Here is a 12,992-nt window from a genome sequence, read left to right as displayed (position 1 = left end):
GATTACATAGATAGGCCTATACATGAATAAAGTATATTTGAACTTGAACTTAAAAGATAATTCTTTATTGCACATAGAAACTTGAACTTGGTGTTTTAAAATGTGCGTGGTTTTGATCGAGAACCGCTATAGATTTATTAAATTGTGTTATGCATTGCTATCGTGTTGACTCACGGCCAACCCCAAGCAAGTTCTATCTTCGTGACGACTCTAGGCCGCCCCCCAGGTTTATAGTTACCAGTCGTGGACTCACGGCCCGCGCGATACTAAGTAAGTGCAAGGTATTTGATCACAAAGTGTAGGTTTTTTACAAAAATAGTTAAAATAGTTACACTTAAGTAAGTATCTGATTTTTCTTCAGGATCTGAAGAATCTATTATCACTCGGCAATTTTGCTTGAGTTTCTTCTGTTGGGCCATCTAAAACCAAATAAAAAGAAAGCCTCCCTCGTCTCTTTAACACAACACAATATGATTATTTAGGGCCCTTTGTTTCGTTGCGCGCTGTCCGATCTAAATTAAACCTTTGGTTGGTTCACGACCAAACCCCGGGCGCAATCGGTGTTCGAAGTCCGAACAGACTTTCCATCGTGTTGGTTCACGACCAACCCCCAAGATAATTTTTTCCTTCGTGTTGGTTCACGACCAACCCCCAGGATGATTTATTCCTTCGTGTTGATTCTCGACCAACCCCCAGGATGATTTATTCCTTCGTGTTAGTTCTCGACTAACCTCCAGGATGATGAACAATTTTAATAACAAATATATTGCACAACGAATACGAAACGAATAATCCCACAGCTTACGTGTCGTATTCTCGTATAAATCGTATAATGACTGCACTAACTTTGAAACAAAATTATGATTTTACGTGCGTTCGTTGCCTCGCAAGAATAAAGAATGAGCAATGGCGGCAAGCCGCGCGCCCCATGAAGACTAGGGGGAAAAGTAGGGATAGACCTGTTTGAGTTAAAGTTTTTGCTACCCACTTTAAACATGCGATGAGTTGCCTAGTAGGTTAAAGGACTACCTGGTTTTTATATCTGAAGAATGAAGCTTGAGAAATATAATAAATACTTAATAGACCGATGAAAAATGAGTTCAGTGTTGAGAGAGAAGTGAAGAAGAAGTGACGTCGGCAGTGCGGGCATAGTTGGCCGTTGTGCCGTAGCACGGCGTCGTGCCGCGCCGCACGCTCGACCCTCGCTCACCTTCCCTATTGAAATGTCAGTGCGCGGACCGGTGACGAGACAATCGTAAAATACAATGTTAAGGTCACATCATGACTTCAATAAACAATTCTTAACATGGGAAACGTGACGTTGTCGCCGCGTAAGCGGAACCCCCTGGAAGTGTGCCAAGCATGTGCAAGCCTAGGGAAGCGACACGATTGAGAAGCTACGTTTTTCAATAACCTTCCCTGTGTTAGTGTAAACAAATGAGTATTCATATTTATGGACCATTAATCAAATTAAATGTACGTCATTATATGTACTATTTAGGTGATTAGAAACAATAAAGCTAATTTTTCTTCGATATTAAAAGAAATGAGACAGAGATTTTTAAAGCACGAACAAGCCAACGCTAGTGACTTCCTTGCGATATTTAGTTTATCGATATCTTATAAATGTCATAATAATGTCATAAACAAATGCGGCATGTTTGGAAATAAATGAACAAGAATAACGAAACTATCAATGTATTAATAATACTTTTCATACGTAAGTACTCCATACTTTAAAAATTCACGTGACACACATATACCGAGATTGTCTTTCAAGTGGCCATCGCACAATAAAACCATCACATTGGTTTTTTTGCATGATTCTCGAAGTATCATTTTTTTTCCATATTTCGGAATTTTCCTCTTTGAAAAAATCCACTTTCAGTAATTGACTAATAGATTTTTCAACTTCTACTGATATAACGGGTGCATAGCGGAAATATGGAAAATGACTAACGTTGCAGGGGTACTTATCGATAACAGGATTGTCGATATTTTTATTTCGTTAAGCGCTAACAACATGAGGTTCGTGCTAGACAAATGCCTCTCTAGAAATGATAGTATAATTGTAAATTTCGATAGTTCTGTCTACAATAAAATTTCTGCATTCCCGTTTATAAAAAAACACTCAAACAAATGGCTATGGATAATGGAATCAAAAGCATGGACGCAAAACGATGTAATGTAAAGCGAAAACATGTAGAGAGCAGGGGTCGGGGCAGCCCAGGGCAAGACTGGCCATAGTCACACTACCGTTCCCGCGTTCCACATACGGCGCGCTTGCGATTGGGGTCGCCGGTCGCCGCCTGCTCGCCTGTTCGCAATCGTCGCAAACAATTGTTGCCTCTTACAAACTAACGATAAACATGCACCTCTTAAGTGTATGTTACTTGTTACTTTGTGATAGCAGAACGTGATTCTTTGTCCCCTATTACATTTAACGACCAAACAAACCGAAATTGAATTAATGATAATTAAAAAAAAAAAAGCTAATAATGTATATATTATGTAGGTAATAAAGTTGCTCACTATAATTCCAAAACGTCCCTGGCAACGGGAATGCACATATTTTTTGGCCACCCTGTATACAAACAAACAAAAAATTGCATGTAATACGGCTACTGATTCTCATGCTCCGATTGCAAAACATAAAGTATTGATTGTCAGATGCGTGAAACCCAAAAGGAATGAGAGTAAAACTTAATAACGCCTTTGGATGAACGCCAGTAGATCTACTACCCCAGAATAATTTATCATCGCAATTTGTATGTCAACAGGACGGACGCAAACATAGCGGGGTTTTACTTTCTTGGAGTGGCCTCAAGAAACTAGTTAAGAGAAAGTAGGATTAGTGTCTTCCATGCCTTTATCGTTATATAATTCAACTGAACTACGTTATCAGAGAGAACTGATCACGACTCAGAATATTTATAGAAGCTACAAGGACCGTAATTTTTCAGATAGATCAAGCGAAACTAAGCTTAAAGTCAAGGACGCAGTAATGAACCAATACATACAAATAGATATAAAATAGTTGTGTGACACACAAATGCCGGTAAAGAATTCCCGTCACAGTGAAGCAAATTCGCGCCTACAGACGTCCAATTAGGCCCGGCGGTATCGTGCGTATCCACCGTCCCACGTGTGTAGAAAATAGGCACTTACTCATAAATATTTATGGGGAGCACAAAGCCGTCTTTGTACACTTCCACATTCGCTTGGAATTATAATGGCTGTCACAGTAGGATTTCGAACAAGAGCCGAGACGGCTCGCATTAGGGAGAATAAAAGATTCTCGCAACGGTTTCACTTAGCAACCGAAGACGTAGAACTCGAATAGAGATGACATAGAAAGACCTTCGCCAGCTAAATTCTTGGGGAGAAAAGCTCTTAAAATCCCAAGACAATTCAAGATTTACTTTCATGTGTGTGAATCGACAGTCGTTTATGGAAGCGGTTACTTTTATTACTCGGTCAGTTAGGTATCGTTTGCGGCATCGTTCTCGCGAGTAGTTTTTCGGAGGAAATTGAATAGTTGTGAGTGAAGATTATTAATTTGCGGGCTGTGAAGCCGGGCATTTCCCGTTGCGGTGGTAGTATCGACAAGTCGGCGGGCGGACAGGCGGTGCGTGTCGTACGGTAGCGGTACAGTTAACCAGCCTGGACGAAGGCGGTCACGGTGTCCGCCAGCCACGTTGGGATCTGTCAATTAGACCCCATGACCTTGTTCACATCAACGACTACTAAGCCTAATGACAACAATTACTGTCTTTCTACAACAATCTTGAAGCGCGCTATTCACTGGTCACCACACTTATGTTATTGGCTTAGGTAAACTAGTTCGATCCATGATTTCAAACCCCGTCCTTCGCTTTGATGTCGTAATGCCTACATTTCTCGCCTACTAGTTTTCACTGTACTGCAGAAGTGCAGATGTGTTCATAATGTGAAGTTACAAGGTCGAGAGTAAGTTATAAATAAGTTTTTGGCAAAAATTTCATATTCGGTATAAGCTTTTAGCGCTACTAATACCCATCGAGACAATTCCAAAAACCCCAAACACAATTAGGTTGCGTTGTTTTATCACAGAGTTCTTATGGCCACATCATCAGATCAGCTCGATAGTACCATAATATTGCATTGTCACCCGACTTACATATGTATGCAAATTTTCAGCTTCATTTGAAGTCGGAAAGTGGGTCAACTTTAACTTGCAAGATTTGACCCGTACAAACATACATAGTTACAGGTACAGTGCAAGTTAAATAAAAGCTTGTAAAGAAAGTGATGTTCAAGTAAAGCATTCCGGTCAATGGTTTGGCTACGGTGTAATTCAATAGCTGAGTATCCTGAATCGGATTTCACGGTCCGCGGTAGTGATAGCTAGCAGTACCAACTACTTTTCTATTTTTTGTTCCATCAAGATTTTATTGTTTTTCTGAAAATAAGGTGCACAGTTATAAGTATGGCTATTAATTGTCAAGATTTATACCTTTTACTTCGGTTAGTTATTCTCTGTATATTATCATTAAGTAGCAAAGGTAGTAAAACAGATCTACTGGCAACGACCAGGGTCATAATTTCATTAATTAAAAATGTTAACAGTGTCTCTTTAATGACTATATACTAGTATGATAGTGAGAATGAATTTGGAATTACTTGGCGACTTTTCTTATATTTTCAAAATTGTGTATTTTTTTATAAAGTAGGTATTTAGAGGTACATACCTATGTTAGAAAAGTGTTTTAACTGCGCTCAATAAGTCTCTTTTTCGAGTCTTTCATGGGGCATAATTGCCTTATGGCTTATGGCATTAAGTGCGCCATTTGTACTCATAATTTTATGTGCAATAAAGTTTAAATAAATAAATAAATAATTCACAATAAAGACTCGCTGGCTGGTAAAGGTCACGGGAGTCCGCTGGATGCGGGTGGCGCAAGACCAGTCATTGTGGCGCTCTTTGGGGGAGGCTTATGTCCAGCAGTGGACGCGCTCTGGCTGACATGATGATGATGATAATGAATAAGGACTCCGTCACCAATTTTGTATGTGTTAAATACTTGATTTTTTCATCAATGAATGAATAATTGCAAACAATTCAATTCAGGCAAAATCTTTCATGTCAAATTTAACTATGAAACTTCGCATACAATATTTAGTAGGTATAGGAAGATAAATCTACCTGAAATTTTGCAAATACGTTGACGCTTCTTAAGAAGAGATCGAGTTTCTACAGAAGACTCCAAAGTGTCTTACAAGTTTATTACTAGCACTAAAGTTTAACAGCCGACTCCTTTATATAAGGACAAGACGTACTAATACGTGTAGGTACGTGTTTGAATTTATATTGTGTTGTTAACTGACTATTATAATCGCTGTTATCAATTGTTGAATTTCGACGAGCCTACGCTATCGAAGTGACTTTTGGAATTGGCTCGAGACAAAATCACGTTTTCCGTCACTGTGAAATCTTTCAATAGCGGAGTTGTCCGGTGAAACGGTGTCTCGGTAAAAGGCGCGTGGCGTCACGTAGTGTAGATTAGTTTAAAAGAGCGTGGTACCGGCGTAGGCGCAGGTCGTTGTCCGATTTACCAATTTTCTTTCGGATATTACAGATTATTAGCTCAAACCTATGTTTGATGATGTCTATACATTTTTTGATACTAGCGACCCGCCCCGGCTTCGCACGGGTAGTTCAACTAATTTACACAAAGCCTTTACAAATTATACATATAAACCTTCCTCTTGAATCACTATCTATTAAAAAAAACTGCATCAAAATCCGTTGCGTAGTTTTAAAGATCTAAGCATACATAGGGACAGACATACAGACAGCGGAAAGCGACTTTGTTTTATGTAGTGATTTCTAACATACAGTTTCTACAAGGTACCATGTTTTTTTTTATTCGGTGAAGTCATGAAAACCTGAAAATACGAACCAAAAGTTTTAAACAGTGTTTTTCATGAGTTTTCGAAGAGGAACTAAAAAGTTACTCAGTACATCTTTGCAGCTCCTATTCAAAAACTTTGTATAAGTATGTATTTACGAGTATTACATACACCTATATACTTTTGTTATTTTACTAACATAAACACCTGTCCGATTGTATCACCTCCAACGCAGTTTCCGAGATTTATATATTAAATCCCATACGCACGCGATTTATACAATCAAAATATGTAGTCCTTTTTGAGGTGAAATATATTTCAAATCGAGTTTAGCGGAGGTGGGAAATGGAGGTGGAATAGTTTATTTCCCTATTGTTCTGAAAGTGCTTTGTTCGAATATTTCCATGTGTGACGTTGATGTAGTGTTTTGTTGGATGAAGTCCGTCGATGTTTAGTATTTTCGAAGCTATCGACGATTCAGGAGTTGTCACTGAGTAACAGGGATGATAAACGATGCGGCGTAAGATGCTATGCCACCAATAGCGTAGGAATCGCTGTTACGATCACACATACACTTAGGTATCTGAATGTCAGAAATGACGTGAGGTGTGGACTGCAAATATTTGTTGATACCGTGTCAGCATGTTAAAAATGTAAATTTGCAGTAAATCGTATCGCATTTCTTCAGAGTTCCACAATTAATCATAATTTAATTTTAATCTCTTGATATATTTTGCAAATCATTCATACAAAAAAATTATTTAGTTTTTAACTTGTCAAGAATAGATTTAATTACTTACATTTTAAATTATAAATTCATCCAATGCGTTCTCTTTTACACAAAAGAAGTACTATTGCACAAAAGCGCACTGTGTGTATAGTCACATGCCTGTACGAGATGCGTCAATATTTACAGGTTGACGACCCTAGTTCACTTTGTACGAAGGTCGGAAAGGATATTGATAAAGAGGGCATATTTTGTACAGTAATACATATGTTCCAACAAATGTTTACAGATCATCGAGAAATTTTACACCCATTGCGTTCGATAAAGATCAGATATAAAGGCACGAAATCGCAACGAGCATGCACATTGCACGTTAGCTGGTTATCTAAAGCGAATTTATTGCCAAGATCAGACATGCTTAAGCCAGGGCGTCGGAAGTAATGCTCACCGTGCGTTTCTGGTTATGGGTTCCTTAGCTATTACATAGATAAAAACGTTTGGTAGTGTTGATCACGCGAGGATCTTGCCCAGGGAGCGTGACAGTGACGGACGAGACGCGGGTGGCGTGACCACGGCGCGTCAGACAGACGTTATGCTGATATGGCCCGCACACCTCCCTAGCGCCTCGGATGCGCGAACACCGCAATTTAAGTGTCAAACTAACAGAGACGAAACGAACGTCGACCGACTTCCACGAACTTTGCGAGAAGACTTAACAGCTCCGCGCAGGGCTGCTGTAATGATAGCTATGGATTGTTTGACCACATTTATGATCATTACAAGAAATTGTAAGCATGATAACGACAGAAACATTGGAAACAGCTACAAATCGATTGGAGGTGAAAAGTCATATTTCTTCGGTTTAAGACAATAGGTATTATACATAATTCCGAGTGAATTTTCTATTGAGAAATATTTATGCGTTCTCATACTTAATTATTTAGTCAGAGGTTCTGCCCACAATTTCGTCTGCGTGGAATGATGCCGATGATTGATATAAACTATCCGATGTCCTTTCCCGGGCCTCAAACTGTCTCCATACCGGTTTAAGCGTGAAGAGGTAACAGACAGACATAGAGACAGACATAGTTTAGCTTCGCATTTATGATGATTTCCACTAGTTTGAAACCTAAACAAGTGTAAATGCTAAATTGTTATTTTACATTACATTGAGTTAGCTCGATAGAAAACCGCATCGAAAATACGACACATCCACCCCGGGCTCGCTGCGCTTTAGGTAAAGCAGCTTTGAGACGAGTTTGCTGTTAATACAAATAACTTAATTAGTTCAAGTAGGTAAGTTAATTTAAGAACATGCAGAGCGCATGATTAAAGTTTCGGCAGGTGACGAGTGGCCTTACATGCTCATGCTGGACACAAGTGCGACGTGCGGTTCGGGTAAAATCGGACACTTGGCATAATGCGACCGATTGAATCTTGCTCAATAATAAATTAATTACAGTTTTTAAATTTAAATGACGCTCCTGGCTTGACATAATGTCAAAAGTGAAAATGTGAAAAGCCATTAAAGGCGAATCCAGTTTTTAAATGCTATCAGAGCACTAAATGTTGTTAACGATTTAACACAACTTCTGTTCCTGCAAAATAAATATAATGGTCTCGATGGAATATATGTACCTACGAGTACCTAAATTTGATCATTTTCTCTATGAAAGTTGATTTGTATATGATCTTGCTATTTTCCCACACTCAAGAGCAATGAAATGTGCGAAAGCAACTCTGTTTTTTATCTCTTCACGATAAAACCGATGAAACGATTACGATGAAATTCGGTATGGATATACCTGGTTTCAGTACCAGGGAAGAACATAGGTTAGTTTTGGTCACGAAAATCATAATTCTAGCAGACAGTCAAGGGCAACAGTCAGTTATAATTACATACTTTTTCAAATTGGGGTAACTAAAATAAAGAAAACTTGAAGCCAACCGGAGAATCTCTAGTAGCGCTGATGTGATCAAGTTAACGAGCAATATCGCAGCAATATCATAGTGTATATAATTTGTTAACGAATATTGATATGAGATTATTAACGGTGCAGGGATAGATAAATGCCGCTAAAGAAGGTAAAAAGGCATTTTATTTTATAGTATTTAATTGGAAAGCAAACAGAAATAAGTGAGCAGGAGATAAGTTTATAAATGCACACTAAGGAAAGGAAATAAGTGAAAGGACATTCACTTATTTCCTTAACAGCTCTCACTAAAACATGTATAACAGAAATATAAACTACTATTAGTCCATTAGTGTTAGAATACGTCTGATAAGTTCACCTTTATAAAACCTTAATAAGCAGGGGCTATAAAACGTTTAACACTTCAATCTGTCAGTGTGTTCTGAACACGGGTTTGAATACACATCTAGTTGCAGACGCACGAATGTCGGATCGCCTTCTACGGTTCAATGGTCAGCAGATCAGAGCGGCCGCCACTGACAGTTCGGTAGCTTTTTTCAACGATACCAATCGCCTCCGTGGGATTGTAATTGCAAGCCAATGGCCGCCGTGTACTGATCTGTCGTAATGTAATTTTATCAAAACAACAGATTATTAAGTCACATGACACATATTAAGACACAAAAAGCTGCTCCCATACAATCAAAGTTATGCTCGCATTTAAAAAATGCTTAAATTACATGAGACATGAACATTTACAACATATACTCGTATATGTCTGGTACTAGTTTTTGTTGGTAATAGTTGCGGTACGCCAAAAAACTCAAAAAATCTTTAGTCCATACCCAAAGGGTACAAACGGGACCCTATTACTAAGACTCCACTGTCCGTCTGTCTGTCTGTCACCAGGCTGTATCTCATGAACCGTGATAGCTAGACAGTTGAAATTTTCACAGATGATGTATTTCTGTTGCCGCTATAACAACAAATACGAAACAGTACGGAACCCTCGGTGCGCGAGTCCGACTCGCACTTGGCCGGTTTTTATTTTATTTTTTGGTGCTTCGGGTCAAATCGGGTCTAATTGATTTATATGGACTAAAGATCAATCGTGCCGATTTTTATAGCTTTAACACCAATTGCAGCATTTTACTGAATTTAGGGGTGAACCGTCAGAACTATAAAACTTTCTATACAAAGAAAAAAGAGCGAGTACGTATTTTGTATATAAAACTTCTAGCAATGAAAACTAGTTTACCAGATACAGATGTACATATGTTAGGTACTTGAATGTTCCTAACGAATTTCATATTATTTAAGAATGTTGTTTTAAAATGAGAGCATAACTTCGAATGTATGACGGTGGCTAGGTTCGTGGGACTCTTAATAACACGTTGGCACGGTGATAAAAATAAAAATTTTTTTTTTGGGCGGCAAAGATAAAATACAAACAATCGTGAGAGAAAGGGAGGATTTTGTAACTTTCTAACATTTTAAAAATTCATTTGTTGTACGGGTAGGTCAAGTAACGTAGTACGTAGTTTATATGTAAAGCGGACAATCTACTTTTGGACAAGTACAGAATAATGTAATTCATGATTAACATTATAAAAGTTCTTTTAAAAAAGTTAATTTTACCTATTAATTTAAATGTCGTTTTGTTATATAATATTTAGGTTGTTTTATAAGTTCGTGTGCGGTTTTAAGCGAAAGTTGCTAATAACAACGTACGGTTTGAAAAGTTATTTGAAAATAGAAAAAGTATTTCTTAGAGTTTATAAGTACATACATAACATTCTTTTTTACATGAAACAAAATTTCAGAATCTTATTTTATAATACAAGAAATACAAAAAATTAGAAACTAAAACCCGTTCTGAGGTCCCCGTCCAAAGGTCCCCATCACACTAGCAGCGTTACCCCCTGTATGGCGATGGACACCTGTTGGACAAGCCATGACTCAGAACGGGGGTCACTCCATTTCTCTCTGAGGCGATTGCCAAGCTCTCGGAAGAGCACACGCGCCTCCCGCCCCCAGGGCCCGGCTGTCTCGACGGCGACGGGCACGAATTCATAGGTGGCTTCCAAAGCAGAGTATTTGAGGCGCTTGCTTTTGGCGGCAGTCTCTGCCGCTGAGCCTGCCGACTTAGCAGTGTTATAGGTATATTATATTTTTCATACCATTTTGATATAATCGTCACAAATCTCTTATCTCCGAGCAAACATTTTAGTTTAGTTCTGTAGAAAAATATCTAGATTGAAATAATTTATATTCGTGAAGATAACACGCGGATGTAACATATTTATCGCAACGCGCTGCAAATAAATTAATATATTACAAATAAAATGTACTACGTGTTTTTGCTGGATCTTCCAAAAAATATTAAAGGTATCCACGTATTACATTTTAGCTTTTTAGCCGATTTTGTGACTCTACTTGCCGAATTCATGCACGAAAGAACGCAAGAAACGCTAAATATGAGCCGATCGATATATTATGATATGATAAATATTCATAGATAATGTAACTTATGTAATTATATGAAATGTTTGTTACACAATGTGATACATAATACGTGCAGCTCGCGCTCATCAGGTAAGTATTACCGTCGATGTTATGCAGTGTAATGTAAACACCGACGTAAGGTCTAGTTCAAAAGCAAACCAAACACGTTAATGTAAATATGTTGCCAGCCAGCTAAGGAAATTCTTCGCTGAAGAAATCGGATCGAGAGATACTGGGAAATGGATGCGTTTCCTGGAGACTTAGCACGGACGTGTTTATTGAGGTCGAGGCCTGAGCTGAACTCGTTGCCTCTTTGCGCCTCAGTTTATAGTTTGGTTCATGCAGCACCATGTCAGTATTAGACTTGACTGTCCTGGAGCTTTGTGAGCATGAACATTGCACTAATATGGGAGTCGCGGACTGTATGATTACAGGGCAGCCCTGCTATTCATTTACTCACAATTGAAATACACTCATGTGTAAACTGTGTAATTAACAATAGTTTTTCCTTTCACAGGACGGGCGCCGACGGTAGCGGTTGTGGAGCTCACAGGTCAGTGACCCGGAGCACCTTATTTTACTCTGCGATCGGAATTCGTGAATCTTCACAAATAACACGTCATTATGTCTTATTAGCCGTTGAGGAAGCACTTACAGCAAATGCAAGGAAAATAACACGCTCGCATATCGTGGGGGATTGCTCAAGGATAGAGTATTGCACGCATTATAGAATTAGTGTAAGAGTTACAACGGAACATTAAAGATGAATGTAGGTAATTCCGGCTAAAGCAGAAACGCATGCGCGCGAGTGTGCTCTAGAAGCCATAGAAATGATACCAATTTATAACAAAACGCGAAGAGCGATTTTACTCTTTTATATTGTTCCTAGTTTCATGTATCCATAAAGCATGAGTTAATTTTTTCTGCGCATTTATAATTAAAGTTAATCTCAAACTAAATTATGTTACGTTCCGAGCATTTGAATGTCATATTATCGTAGAATATGACTCGTAAAAATAAAACCAACGAAGTGCGAATATGACGATGAGTACAGTTATATATTCTGACAACACGCGTGTTGCCCGCCGTAAATAGTCGAGCAGCTAAATAACACTTATCGCATTACTGTTGCGATTGCGACATTATCGCCGCTGTATCTGTCAATTTCCTTGATAACAAAAATATAGACGTTCGCCGCCGCATTACTGCCGCGATTATGACGTTCAGTCCGTCACTTATTTTATTAAGGAAATTGACAGATACAGCGGCCGCGTTGAGGCGGCAGCGGAAATGTCGCAACAGCAGTTCAGCTGCAGTTGCCAACCGAACGTCACATTCAGAATCACTGTCTAATTTACGTGAAAGCGTCATCGACTCATCGCAAATGTTTCAAAAGTGTCATAGAGATCAACAAACTTTATATATATATTTCTCATACCATTTGCACTGAATAAAAAAACTTAACTTTAGAAATAGGTAGGTGTAACTTTAATGGGCATGGCAATCGATTACAATGTGCCGTATGCGTCATTTATGTATTTTTTTAGTTAAAAGGAAACGGACAGGTCCTGTGTTGTATTTGATTACCAAATCCAGTAAACCGGTTTCAGCGGAACCCCGTCTTGTTACTTTTTACCGTATAGCCGGCATAATGGAGCACGTGGCCCACATTCTGGGATGCCATGCATACTTGTACACACTTATCAATCAGTTTTTATTTATTTCATTTTGTTCTCAATCTAGTGAAAGAAATAGGTACATAGATGGTATGTATATGTAGATGGCACTGCGCAACGAAGCTGAAGAACTGGAAATTTTTTTTTGGAAAAAAAAAAAAAAAAAAAGCGACGTAAATGGTTTCAATGAGCAATAACATTAATTCAAGCGAATCCCTTAAATAGATGCTTTCGAGTGTATGTACAACTAACTACACGTATTAAACAGTAGTTGAACCA

General features: G+C 38.5%; 2 protein-coding genes and 1 long non-coding RNA gene across 5 annotated transcripts in view; 2 read left to right on the top strand and 1 right to left on the bottom strand.

The window, feature by feature from the left end:
• LOC134751423 (uncharacterized) overlaps positions 1–12,992 on the top strand; it is a 292,528-nt gene that overhangs the window by 77,121 nt on the left and 202,415 nt on the right. The window lies entirely within an intron of this gene.
• LOC134750903 (autophagy-related protein 16-1) overlaps positions 1–12,992 on the bottom strand; it is a 348,791-nt gene that overhangs the window by 249,480 nt on the left and 86,319 nt on the right. The gene's annotated exons all lie outside the window — the stretch shown is intronic.
• Positions 1–12,992, top strand: part of LOC134750756 (uncharacterized) — an 88,641-nt gene that overhangs the window by 29,562 nt on the left and 46,087 nt on the right. Inside the window, exon 3 of the mRNA XM_063686001.1 lies at positions 11,555–11,590. The gene's annotated coding sequence lies outside the window, so the exon portion shown is untranslated. The remainder of the gene's footprint in view (positions 1–11,554; positions 11,591–12,992) is intronic.

The sequence above is a fragment of the Cydia strobilella genome, chromosome 2 (genome assembly GCF_947568885.1).
Source record: "Cydia strobilella chromosome 2, ilCydStro3.1, whole genome shotgun sequence".
Classification (NCBI taxonomy): domain Eukaryota; kingdom Metazoa; phylum Arthropoda; class Insecta; order Lepidoptera; family Tortricidae; genus Cydia; species Cydia strobilella.
This window is presented reverse-complemented; position numbering and strand designations above follow the sequence as displayed.